Here is a 12,098-nt window from a genome sequence, read left to right on the forward strand (position 1 = left end):
TTCTCCCAGAAGCAAACCTAGTAACCAGGGGTAACCTCCAATTTACAGGTTCCAAGATAGATAGATGTCCTATACAAATATACATTTCTCCAATAGTGGGTCACATATAGAGGTAAGAAAGTACACAGGCTAAATGTTTTTAGTTTTCCAAAGGTATCTTCCTTGTGAATATTCAGTCTGTGTCCATTTGCTCATTTCACTGAAGCACTATATAAATGAGTCTTTTTATAAAATGAAGTTTGATTTCTTTGCGGATCATTTAATTTTATCTTCTTCCATATAAATTTCACCCCTTAACCTGGCTATCTGGACTCATGTAGCTATAGGGAGGCCGAATTCAGCTCAGTCTGGAAGAATGTTTTAATGTTTCAAGTTGTCCACAGTGAAACGGACTCTTATGCAGAAGTAAGCTCAGTGGCATGTGCCCCACCCACCAGAACCCCATGTGTCTGAGAGCCAGAGGTTGCAACTGAGACCCCTCTGCCTCTTTTGGGGCAGTCGTGTGTACCACCCCTCCCCCCCCCCCCACCTTGGGCCTCAGTTCCCACCATGCATTCCCAGATCTTCCCAGCTCTGAGTCTCTGGAGCTATCTCACATTTTTAGGTGTTTCCTTGGTCTTTTGCCTTTTGGACTGAGTGATTCCTACTGGTTTTCTAGATCCACTCTCAAGACACTAATTATTTTTTTTTTTTAAGATTTTATTTTTTCCTTTTTCTCCCCAAAGCCCCCCGGTACATAGTTGTATATTCTTCGTTGTGGGTTCTTCTAGTTGTGGCATGTGGGACGCTGCCTCAGCGTGGTCTGATGAGCAGTGCCATGTCCGTGCCCAGGATTCGAACTAACGAAACACTGGGCCACCTGCAGCGGAGCGCGCGAACTTAACCACTCGGCCACGGGGCCAGCCCCAAGACACTAATTATTTTTAACATTTTAATTCTCTTACTCAATAAATTTCAATTAAACTTATAGAGTAGACAGGCACACTTCTAGGTCTTGGGGTTGTAAAAATGAACAAAACATATCGAGTCCCTCATCTTGTGATGCTTACATTCTAGTGGGATGAGACAGAGCACAAATAGATAAGCAAGTAAACATATATATGAAACATAAGGTGGTAGTCAATACTAATGGAGAAATGTAAAGCAGGGTAAAAAGTCAAAGATGAATGGGCTGGGTATTTTAGACCTAGTGACCAGGGACAGCCTATCTGATTACACTTGAGCAGATGTATGAAGTTGTGAGAAAGGGAGATATGTAGATTTTTGAAAGTGGGCATTCCAGACTGAGCTAACAGCAAGTGCAAAGGTCCTGAGGTGAAATAATGTTTGGGGTGTTTGATGCTCATCAAGGTTACCTTCTCTGCCCCAGCTCTCAGGATTTTGGCCAACTACAGCTCAGATCCAATTGGCTTCTATCTTGAGTGTATCCATTATGGTCATCAATAAGGGGAAGAAATGGAGCCCTGGTGCTGAGAAGGCAAGGCTAGATAACCTCTTGTTATGTGGTATGAAAGGGGAGACTCCAGCACTGAGTGGGTGACTGGGATTCTTGCCATGCACACCTCAGGTTCTATGATTCTATGTAAGCATATATATATACATACCTACATACATATATATGTCTACATCTAGGTAACCTACCAGTACAACTAAGGAAAATGAGACAGAAAGCACATATTTAACCAATAGTGATTAATAATGTTGTCTTCGTGTTTGAGAAAGGCATACATTTCATTAATTCCCAAGCATTTCCATGGAAGTAGAATAATTCAGACAAAGAGGGCTGAGATTTACTCTTAAAGCAGAGCTTCCAGGCATTGACCGAATCCTTCCATTGCCCCACCTCTTGCTATGCTTCTGAATTCTGTGGTTCATGGGTCAGCATTGACTGAAGGTGACATTATGACAAAGACCTGACAAAGTTTTGGGGTCATGAGCATAATGAGTCATATTTTCAGCTTCTTGGTTTAAGTCTTAATTTCCAAAAACAGGAGGTTACGGTGTTATGGAAGAAATGTGCCAACCTAGTATTTTAAAGGTTGACATCTAAATGGTTCTGAGGGCTGTATCAACTACATGTCATTTATGTCATAAATAATGAATAGTAGCTACAACTTCCTTCGTCCTTATTATGTTCTAAACTCTATGTTAAGGCAAGTAATTTACAAAATCTCTGTTGCGGGGAGAGGTACTTTTATCACTTCCATCTCACAGATGAGAAATCTGAGACTTAGAAAGACTAAGGGATTGGCCTGACATCACAATGCCAGGTGAATGGCATCTGACTCCACAGTCCAGGCTGTTAACCCACCACGTGATCCTACCTCCTTGGCAGTGAAGGATAATCAGAGTATTTACGAATCAGAGTTTTACTTATGCTCCCATCACAGAGAAAAATCATCAGTTAATATAAGGAAGAGTTCATGCCTTGATTAAAGTTGGCAGGTAAAATGCATTTATTTTAGAACTCATTCCTTAAGGTTCAAGACAGCAAGAGCGAAACTGAAAAATAAATCTGTGCTAAATATGTTTATAGAAAAACACCCTCCCTAGCTAACATGGGTACCATCTCATCTCAGCGTGATGGTCAGATTATCGCCTAACTTCAAAGTGTTACCAAAATGAGAGAGTATCAGCTCACGGAGGAGGAGAAGATGGAGTTTGGCCAGGAAGTAGACAGGCAGGGAGGGGTGTGAAGATGGGGAGGCAGTCTCTGCAGCAGCTTGTGGGTGACTATTTACATAAAGCATGAGCTTCAATTTGCTAGGGATTCATTGCTCAAGCTAGCGATTGTGCAGTGAGTTCCCTTGTTCACTCTCCCAGATGTGAGGGTTGTTTTGTAGTCACATATAATGGAATCAGCACTGGCTAACAGGCTGGAAACCAACCTGTCATCTCAGTCTCTCCAATCACCAGCTGTGGGACCCTGGACAAGTCATTTAACCTCAATGGACCTCAATTTTCTCATCTGGAAAAATAAGACAAGTGGCATAGACTATCCCTTCCAGAAATTCTGTGAATCAAGGAGAATCTACAGCTGTTGCCATTCACTAAGTTCAAAGTAAGTCCCTTCATTATTTTAGATAGATAAAATCTATCTTCTATCATGCTAGATAGAAGGTGAGCTCCTGAAAAGCACAAGGTATAGTAGGTGGCTCCTAGAAAGAGCTCAGAAAATATTCATCATTGACTGTGTCTACAAAATATAGATGAGCACAGATGGCCAAAGGGCCCTAGGAGATGTCAGCTGAGCTCTATTTTAGGACAGAAAGCAGCATTCATCCTACTCATGCAACAGTAATATTTGCCAAATGCTTACTACTCTCAAGAAATTGCTCTCCTTTGAAATGTTACTAAAAGTAAATGGTAAAATAATACGTAATGTATAATCCCACCTTTTAAAAAAAAGGAAAAAAATAATAACATATGTAAATGTTAATGGAACAAAAATGGAGGAACACACACTAAACAGCTGACAGTGGTTTTCTGGGAAAGAGGTTGGGGCAGAAATATGACGGACTTTTACTTTCTAAATCAGGCACTTCATTATATCTGCATTTTGAATAACATTGTAGTACACATATAATTGGTTTAGTTTTTTGATTGGTAAAATACTCTAATTGTTCCAAACTAGCCTGGCCAGGAATTCTTCGTGTCACATGTTACATGTCAGCCCATGTAAATAACTAAACCCAAATCTCAAACCCAGAGATACTGCCTTGCTTTTAAACTGCAAAGAAAAAAAAAAAAAACCACACAGAGAGATAATGTTCTTTCCAGTTAATACAAGTGTGAATGAAAAGGTCTTACTTGTTTTGTTTTGTTTTTTTTTCAGTTCCTGTGACCCCCGGGAGAGAAGGCTGCGGGCAGATTATTAGAGCATTTGAGTGTGTGGGTTTGCCTGGAAGCGACAGCTAGCAAAGGTTGAAGATGAGAATAATAATAATAAAGCACGCTTGGCTTGTAGAGCTCTGAGCAGAACAGCATTACTCTCAACCAGATTTTATTTCTTGCTAATTTTATCTGATTCCACTTGATTATAGAGTTCATTGAATTTAAAATGTTGGGGCTGGGGGTCACTGCTCCATGCTACCCTTCAGAAACGTCAACAAAAAGAGCACCCCAGAAACCCTTGACTGCCACCCGTGCAAATACATTACCCTTCATCGTGACAGATTTGCTCCAGTAATTACAATCACCTTTTCTTCAGTCTATGTCTGGGAGCATTTCTAGAACACTTAATGCCATACTACCCAAGGAAAAGCCCTTTCTGGTGTAATGGAGGCAATGTAAAATATGTGCTTTCATGTCAAGTAAAAATTTATGACATTCACACAAAGAGGGGTATTTGTTTCCTATGTGTCTGCATCTCTGCTTTCTGTTGTTATTGATGAACGGGAAAAGATAAATGTACCACAGAAGGAGGAAATAACAGCACGGAGGGGAGCTGACTGCTGACTTCGCATCCAGTGAACCCAGACAAGCTGCTGCACCTAAGTCTTTGATGATGGCGGAAGGTGATGGGGTAATCTGTCACCCCAAGCCTTTGAGAATCAGGAGGATGAAGTGAGATGAGCACAGGCTTTGAACTTGGACCCAGCTTTGAATCCAGCTCTAGCTTTGAGAGCCTGTGTGAGCAAACTCACCTTTCTGGCACTTGGTTTGCTTAGCTGTCAAATGGAGATATTAACACCTATTCCAGCATGCTGTAGAAATTAATGAAATAATATACATAAAGCCCCTTCTAGACTTGATAGTAGTACCTTCAATGGTATTTAGTAGATACCCCCTCAAAATTTCCTCCCTTTATCTCTTTTTCTCCTTTCCATTAATGCTTCTTTTCCTTCCTTTCCTATTTTTGTTGGCAGAAATCGCCAAGTTGTTGGGCTTTTTTTAACTTCTGACCTCAAATTTTCAAAAGAGGCCAGCAGTACCATAAGCCAAAATCAGCCAAGTTGATGGGTAGAATAATTTTCTCTTTTTTCCATCTCCTTTCCGTCTTCAAAAACTCAAAAATATCAACAAATATAAACAACCACATAAACTTATAAATGAAGATGATCTCTACATTGTCCTTTAGCCCTGTGATAGATAGATAGATACATAGATAGATATATAGATAGATAGATAGATAGATAGATAGATAGATAGATAGATAGATGGTAGGTAGTGAAGCTTTTATTCAACTTTTATTTTATCCTTTCGGCCTTGCTTTCATACTGTGAATGTAATGTTTACTAATTAGCAGATCAGCCAGGTCATGAAATGTTTATTAACAGCTCATACCTCCATGTTGAATGGTGTTTCCTTTGATATTTTCCATGAGGGCCCATGCCATACGCAGTGTAACTGCATTCTTACACCAGTGTCATAAGGCTAGGAAGTATGCCCCCTCCTACTCTGTGGAAAGAGCAGAGGTGGGACTAGGGTGCAGCAAGTGAGGCATTTGCATGAGGTGCAAAATCTAAAGGGGTGCCAAAAAACTCAGTCATCAAGAAAATAATATTTTAATGCAATATTTTAAAAAAATCAAAATGAACACATAAAATCCATGATGAACAAAACATCAAAATTTTAAATAAAGATAGGAACCAACCCGGCGCTTGCATGCCCCTGCCTCCCTCAGCTCACCCTGATCCCAGCCCTGGTGGGTAGACTCTGCATATGCAATCAGAAACTGCGGTTCTGGTCCCCATTCTCACGCTACTTAGCTACATGGCCTCAGGTGAGTCACCAAAACTCTCAGGTTCTCAGATTCCCTTGGAAGAGAAGGAGTCTGATTTAGGAAATTTCCACTGAAGCTTTGAATTTGAAAAGTCTATGATTTTCTACAACATGAAGCTGCATTATTGTGGCATCAGCAATGACTCAAAAGGACAAGAATCATACACTCAGTCAGTCATTCAATCCAAAATGTTTACTGAGCAATTACTATGCAATAAGCACTAAGTCAGGTACTGAAAATACAAAGCTGAGGACTACGGAAACACACAGAAAGGGAAGCCAATCCCAGTGCTAACAGGTCAGGACAACTTTCCCTAGGAGGTGGCTTTGACCAAAAGGACTAAAGGAGTTAGGCAGAGGAAGGCAAGGATGGGATTCCCAAAAGAGAAGAGCATGGCCAAAGACCTGAAGGTGAAAAAGAAAAATCTCACTTGGGGAACTATAATAAGTTTACTATGGCTAAAACATAAATAGGATGGATGAAATCCAAAAAATGGTCAGTCTTTGATTACAGAGAAATAATAAAAGTATTTGGCAGAGTGTAACACAAAGAGCATTGGATTATGGTCAGACCTGGGTTCTGGCCACTGCCCTCTTGCCAACTAGCTAGATAACGGGGCTTCCATATCCCCTGGAACTCTACTTTAGAACAAACTGCAAACTTTTCTATGAAGAAGGGAGGCTTGTAATTCCCAAAGAATATTGCAAACCTCACAGCAGAGATCTTTAGTTTACATCCCTCAGTACCAAAGAGGTGCTGTAATTAATACATGTCATTACTTCCCTGAAAACAATTTGCTAAACAGCTAAGTAGATGTTGTGTGATGCCCATGAGCCTGAAGAACTCAAGGACAAGCCTAAAGGCAAGTAAACGCTCATCTTCCCCAGACAAGGTGAGGAGGCAAATAGACAAATGTTATGGGCAGACGCAGCCAGGCTACTCCACCCAGGCTTGTGATGGTGGAGCTGGTCCGCTCCTGCCATATTTGTGTGTCCTGATTTAATTCCTGCACTTCAGAAGACAGAATTAGAGCCAGCTATTTATAATCAACCAAAATAAATTTTTTAAATGAACACCAAAGCAACCAATCTCTAGAGTCCTGAGCATAAAGCCAAGGCTTTGTGTTTTAACCTCACTGCTGTCACACATAATACCTACCATTTATTGAGCACCTACTCTGTGCCAAGCTTTACAAGTATTAACTCATGTAATCCTCACAATTCTATATGATGGGTTAAGATGGTTACCTCCATCTTAAGAGCAGGAGTAATCTGAAGCACAGAAAAGTAAACAGCGTGCCCAAAGTTGCACATTTGATAAATGGCAGAGCCAAATCAAATACAGCCTGTTTAACTCCAGATTCTGTGCTTTCGGCCACTGTGCTACACACCCAAGTGTCATTACCCTGCGTTCCCAAGAGACACCCTTAGAGTATGGCCCTCAGAGGCTCCTTAAGTTTCCAGGCCACTTAGGATCTGAATTCTCTGGGCTTTAGGAAGCACCTCTGTCATTTAGTTGTAGGGGAGAATAGTACACCCCATATCTGTTCTTGAATCCCTCTTTCCATGCTCTTGGAAAAAGTCATCCTTCCTCCTCTCCTTTCCCTTCCCACACCTCTTGTTCTCCTTGGACACCAGCTCTGCCACCTGCACCCCCTTGATAAACACTGCATTTTGAGGCTCACTGTACCTTCTCCCTACGGCCCCCCGCTAGACTTTTCCCCCGCTAGACTTCTCCCCCGCTAGACTTCATCAGTGACTGATAGGTATGCCTCGCCTGGATTTTCTTCCCTCCAATTCTCTATGGAAGTCCCTGAAACATGGCTTCTGAGCACGTGGCTGTACTAAAATTGCTTTCTCCATGGTCACTGGTAAACTCCTTTTTGTTGTCTTTTTTTAGTTCCCTACTTTTGATCTTTTCAACCTCTCCACACTTAAAATCATTCTGGTAATTTACACCCTTTGATGAGGGGAGACAGTCAGCAGGATTATTAGAATGGGCTTTGAGACCTGGTTCTTCCACTTACTGGCTTGGTAACTTTGGACAAGCTATTGGACTCTCTGTCTCAGCCTCCTTAGCTGTCAAATGGAGAAGGGATTCGTAGGTGGCATGGGGATTAAAGGAGATTCCACCTGCAGGCGCTCACCCGAGGTCTGATACAGGTAGGATTGCTTCCGTGAAGTCTCACCACCCCTCTTCATGATTTTCTTAGGCTCTTGCTTTCATGCCAGTTCTTTCCCATCTTGTCTGAGTATTCTGTATTACTTGTTTCTCATTAATCCCTAAATTTTGCTAAATGTTGAGATTTAGTCTTTGGCTCTACAGTCTCCTGCTCTCTCCATCCTCTCCCTGAATCAAAGCTATAGTTGGCATTTACTGTGAAACCACTACAAACTGGGATCTGTACTATGTACTTTCCAGGATGTTCCAGTGTCACCCCAAAATCAATTTCCACAAAACAGCATTGAGTCTTTCTTCTCTGAGCTAACCTCCCTCCCCAATCCTCTGCCACCATTCATCCAGCTACCAAAGCTCAGCCCCAACATGCTATCTTTGATAAATCTATCAAATCTATCTTTGACATATTCTCACGTTTTTATCTATTGTGACATCTCCCATTGGGATTTTAAAATTAGAAGTCAGTATGTTTGGGTTTGGTTGAGTAAGGGACCCAATTCCTAGGGCTGCATGGTTGATGACTGGAATACGGGTGGTCCAGCCCTCATTCCAGGATGCCACGATGCTATTAGCTCTTTAAATGAGACCCTGTGGCTTAAAACCCCCTGACCCCAGATTATATTAAAAGTTTGAGCAAACCATATGAAATCAGGAAACTCTGACAAGTAAGGAGGAAGGAAAAGGGATTCACATTTACTGGCAGCCTACTACAAAACAGGAACTATGCTAAGTGCTCTTGCTTCCAAGATGGGCGGATGATACAATTTTTTAAATATAAAAAATGTGATGTCACAACGCTGCTTTCTTACTGGCACTTCATAAGACAGTTCTTCCTAGAGGTAGTCTCCCTGGATCATTTGTCACTGACCCACCAAAGGTTGATCACCTTGGAGAAACCGAAGTCACAACTTAATGTCTACTATTCCAGGGCAGGAATCATCACATCATCACTGGATTTCTCATTTGTTGATTTAATCACTCATTCAACAAATAGTTATTGAGTCCCTACTCTGTACCAACCCTATGATGAATGCTGGAGATGCATCTGTAAATACCTTTCCCTCAAAATACAGGCAAGAGAGTGAATGCTGGGGAAGTAGAGGGTAGTATGGGAGTACACAGGAGTACCTTCTTAGATTAGCAGAGTTTACTTTTCTAACTTGTCTCTCTGATATATCTCCTCCTCTCCACCCCCACTACCACCATCCTCATCATTTCACACCTATATTTCCACAATAAGCTCCCTGCCTCTGGTCTCACCACCTCCAGTCCATCCTCCACACTGCGGTCACAGCCATCTTTCTCCAATGCAAATCTGAACATGTCTCAAACTTTCCCAATGTCCAACTCTTTCTTAGAAGCTCTTTTGCTTGGGATATCTCCATTCACACTCCATCTCTGCTTATCTCTCTCACCTGATGGTTTGCGACTCCATGGAGCTAAGAACCCACATCTCTCGCTGCAGCCACACAGAACTACTTCCAGTTCTCATATAGTTTTTTTCTGCTTGCAAAGCCCTTCTCTTCTTGTCCTTCAAGACTTAGCTCATGTCAGCTTCCCTAAGAAATCTTGATCTTACCCTCCTTTAGGTGGATGCCTTCCCTTTGTGCTTCTATAGCATCCTGGGCATATCTCTAACCAAACACTTGTTCTACAGCATCGGTTGATAATTAGTGTTGCCCAGTTGCCATGCATCCCTGTATCCACACTCCAGCACCATGTGCTCTAGCCACATGGGACGGCTTACAGTTACCCTAACTCATCAGGCACTCTAACACATTTTCTCTGCCAGGAATGTCCTTTTTTATCCTCCCCTACCTTGTAAAGGACTATTCATTTTTCAAAAATATCTCAAAGATCACCTGTTCAAAGCCCCCAGGGGAAGAACAAATCACTTACATGTCTGTACTATGGGCGCTTGATTTACCTGACAGTTTTCACAGTTAATCAGATTGCATCATAGTTAGCTGAATACCTGTTTCCCCCTCCTTGAAAGCTGAGACTATTTTTTTACTTCCTGGTGGGTTTTTTTTTTCCTCCAGCCTCTAGCACATAATAAATGCCGGTGTGTGTTTTCTAAATGTTGAGAAAATTCAGAAAGGAAGATGGAGTGTATAGCGTAAATGTTAGGAGCTCACAGGACAGTAAAGATCTCTCCCACTCTGATGATTTCATGTGTGTTAATCTTGTACTTACAACTAGATCATATGCCCTCTGAGGGCCAAAACTACGTTAGACATTTTTATACGAGCTCCAATGCTGAATACGAGATAGGTGGCCAATAAATACCTGTAAACAGAATCTGAATACAATCAAAACAAATTGAACTTGCAGATGTAGGAAAAGAAAATACACCATAAAGAGAGAAAATAGAGCTCTAGTAAAAAGAAAAAATAATTTTAAGCTTTTCTTGCCAAGTTTTGCAAAGAAAATAAAGAGAATGTTCACCACGAAGTAAAAAGGACATATGCTGACAATTATATTTAAAACCCCTCTATGCCAATTTCAACTTGAAAATATTTCTGGAAAGGCCTTTACCTCACTAGTTGTTTGAAAAAGAAAAAAAAAACTTCAAGATTTCTATCTTACTGAATGCTTTTTAAAAATCATAAAAGCAAAGTTGTTTTAATAATACTATGCCTCTCTTTCCCAATTCCCCTCTTTTTTTTTTTTTTTTTAATTTCTTTCTCAAAAACTTCTTCACCTTTGGCTATGTTGACTTATGAGTCCAGGTCTCTTTCATATGTCAACTTCCTCAATTAACCCCCTGTATATTACGCTTTCTTCCACTTCAAAGAAGTTATAAAATGTTAAAAATAAAAATTACAAAAGGTCCCCAGAGCAGCAGAGACATGACCTCCGCCTGTCCTCTTAAAGTGAAGAGAACACGCTCAGACAACCCATAGTCACAAGTACTGAATCTGAACTTCTAGTGTTCTCTTCTGTCAGCACCAGCTTGGCTTCCAGGTTCCCCACACACTTCTCTTACAAATCCAAGACTCCCGGGGAATAGAAGAGCCAAAAACGTACCTGTCTGCCCAGCCCACCTTTCAGATATAAACAAAATGTCAAGATGGAGAAACTTTCACATATGGCACTTTCCAGACTTAACTAATTTGTGACTTTGCTAAACGTTAGCCCAGGAATAATCGAGCCTTTTAAATTCCAGATGTGACATTCCAGAAATCTCCAAATTAGAGTCCCACCCCGTCAATAAAAGCCACCACCAACCATAGGAGAAGGGGTATATGAATTCAGTGAGGGCTGCAGGGTACCATGCCTCACACTCAACATCTTCCTGCCTTATTTGGCGTCCAGTCACTCTCCTAAATGGCCATCTGATCTGTCCCTCTTCCAGCCCCCTTTGTCCCAGTCCTGTACTCCTCACACGCTGACCCAGTCTCTGCTGTTTCAAAGGGCCATTCGATGTGAGGCTATTCCCAGGTGTCCGCAGGCGCTCTGCACTCTGAGACCCCGCCCCAATGGGGCTGGCATTTTAGGGAATCCTCTTCTTGGGAACTCTTCCCTGAGACCGAAGAGAGATTCAGAACGATGCCTGCCCACCAGCAAGATATCAGGGTGCAGAGAATCTCTCCCACGAAAGAGGTTAAAAGGGAAAACGATATCCCCGCAAAGAAAAATAACCCAGAATCCTCCACGTATTCCACGTGTGTGTGTATGTGTCATAAAACCCCAGGGCAGAAATAAAGCCCCAGCTTCCCCCAGCTGCAGCCGCAGCCACAGCTGCCCCAGCCCAGCTCCCAGTGCTGCCGCCTTGGTGTGCATGAAGACAGCACCTTCCCCGAGAGAGATCCCGGCGCCCAGCGTTCACCCAGGAGGTGATTATAGCAAACCTTTCAGTTACTCTTCATTCATCTCCGCACTGACCCGAGCCTCACCCCGGCGCCTCTGACACTGGCGCTGAATGAGAAAGCCAAAAGGCTGTCCCTCCAATTCTCCAGGTGACACCCCCATGCACACGCTATGATGCGCCTAGGGTGCCGGGTGCAGGGAGGAAAGGATGACAGGTACCTACGCCTGAGGGAAAATCAAAGGCAACGCTTCCAGATAGGGGTGAGAAATCCCAACCCCCGCCCGGGCGGGAGGACTTGGCACCAGCTACCTGCAGGGCGCCCCCGCCCGCACGCCGTCTCCCGTCGCAGCCCGGAATGCAGCCAGGAGGGTAGAACGGGAC

General features: G+C 42.4%; 1 protein-coding gene across 6 annotated transcripts in view; it reads right to left on the reverse strand.

Annotated features, from left to right (window-relative positions):
* Window positions 1-12,098, reverse strand: part of PLPPR1 (phospholipid phosphatase related 1) — a 440,629-nt gene that overhangs the window by 247,413 nt on the left and 181,118 nt on the right. The window contains exon 1 of one of the 6 annotated variants that reach the window (XM_070519123.1): window positions 11,758-11,879. The exons of the other annotated variants lie outside the window; for them this stretch is intronic. The gene's annotated coding sequence lies outside the window, so the exon portion shown is untranslated. Of the gene's footprint in view, window positions 1-11,757; window positions 11,880-12,098 lie in introns of those variants that run through there. 6 annotated transcript variants of the gene reach the window in all.

This window comes from Equus asinus, chromosome 10, assembly GCF_041296235.1.
Source record: "Equus asinus isolate D_3611 breed Donkey chromosome 10, EquAss-T2T_v2, whole genome shotgun sequence".
Taxonomy (NCBI): domain Eukaryota; kingdom Metazoa; phylum Chordata; class Mammalia; order Perissodactyla; family Equidae; genus Equus; species Equus asinus.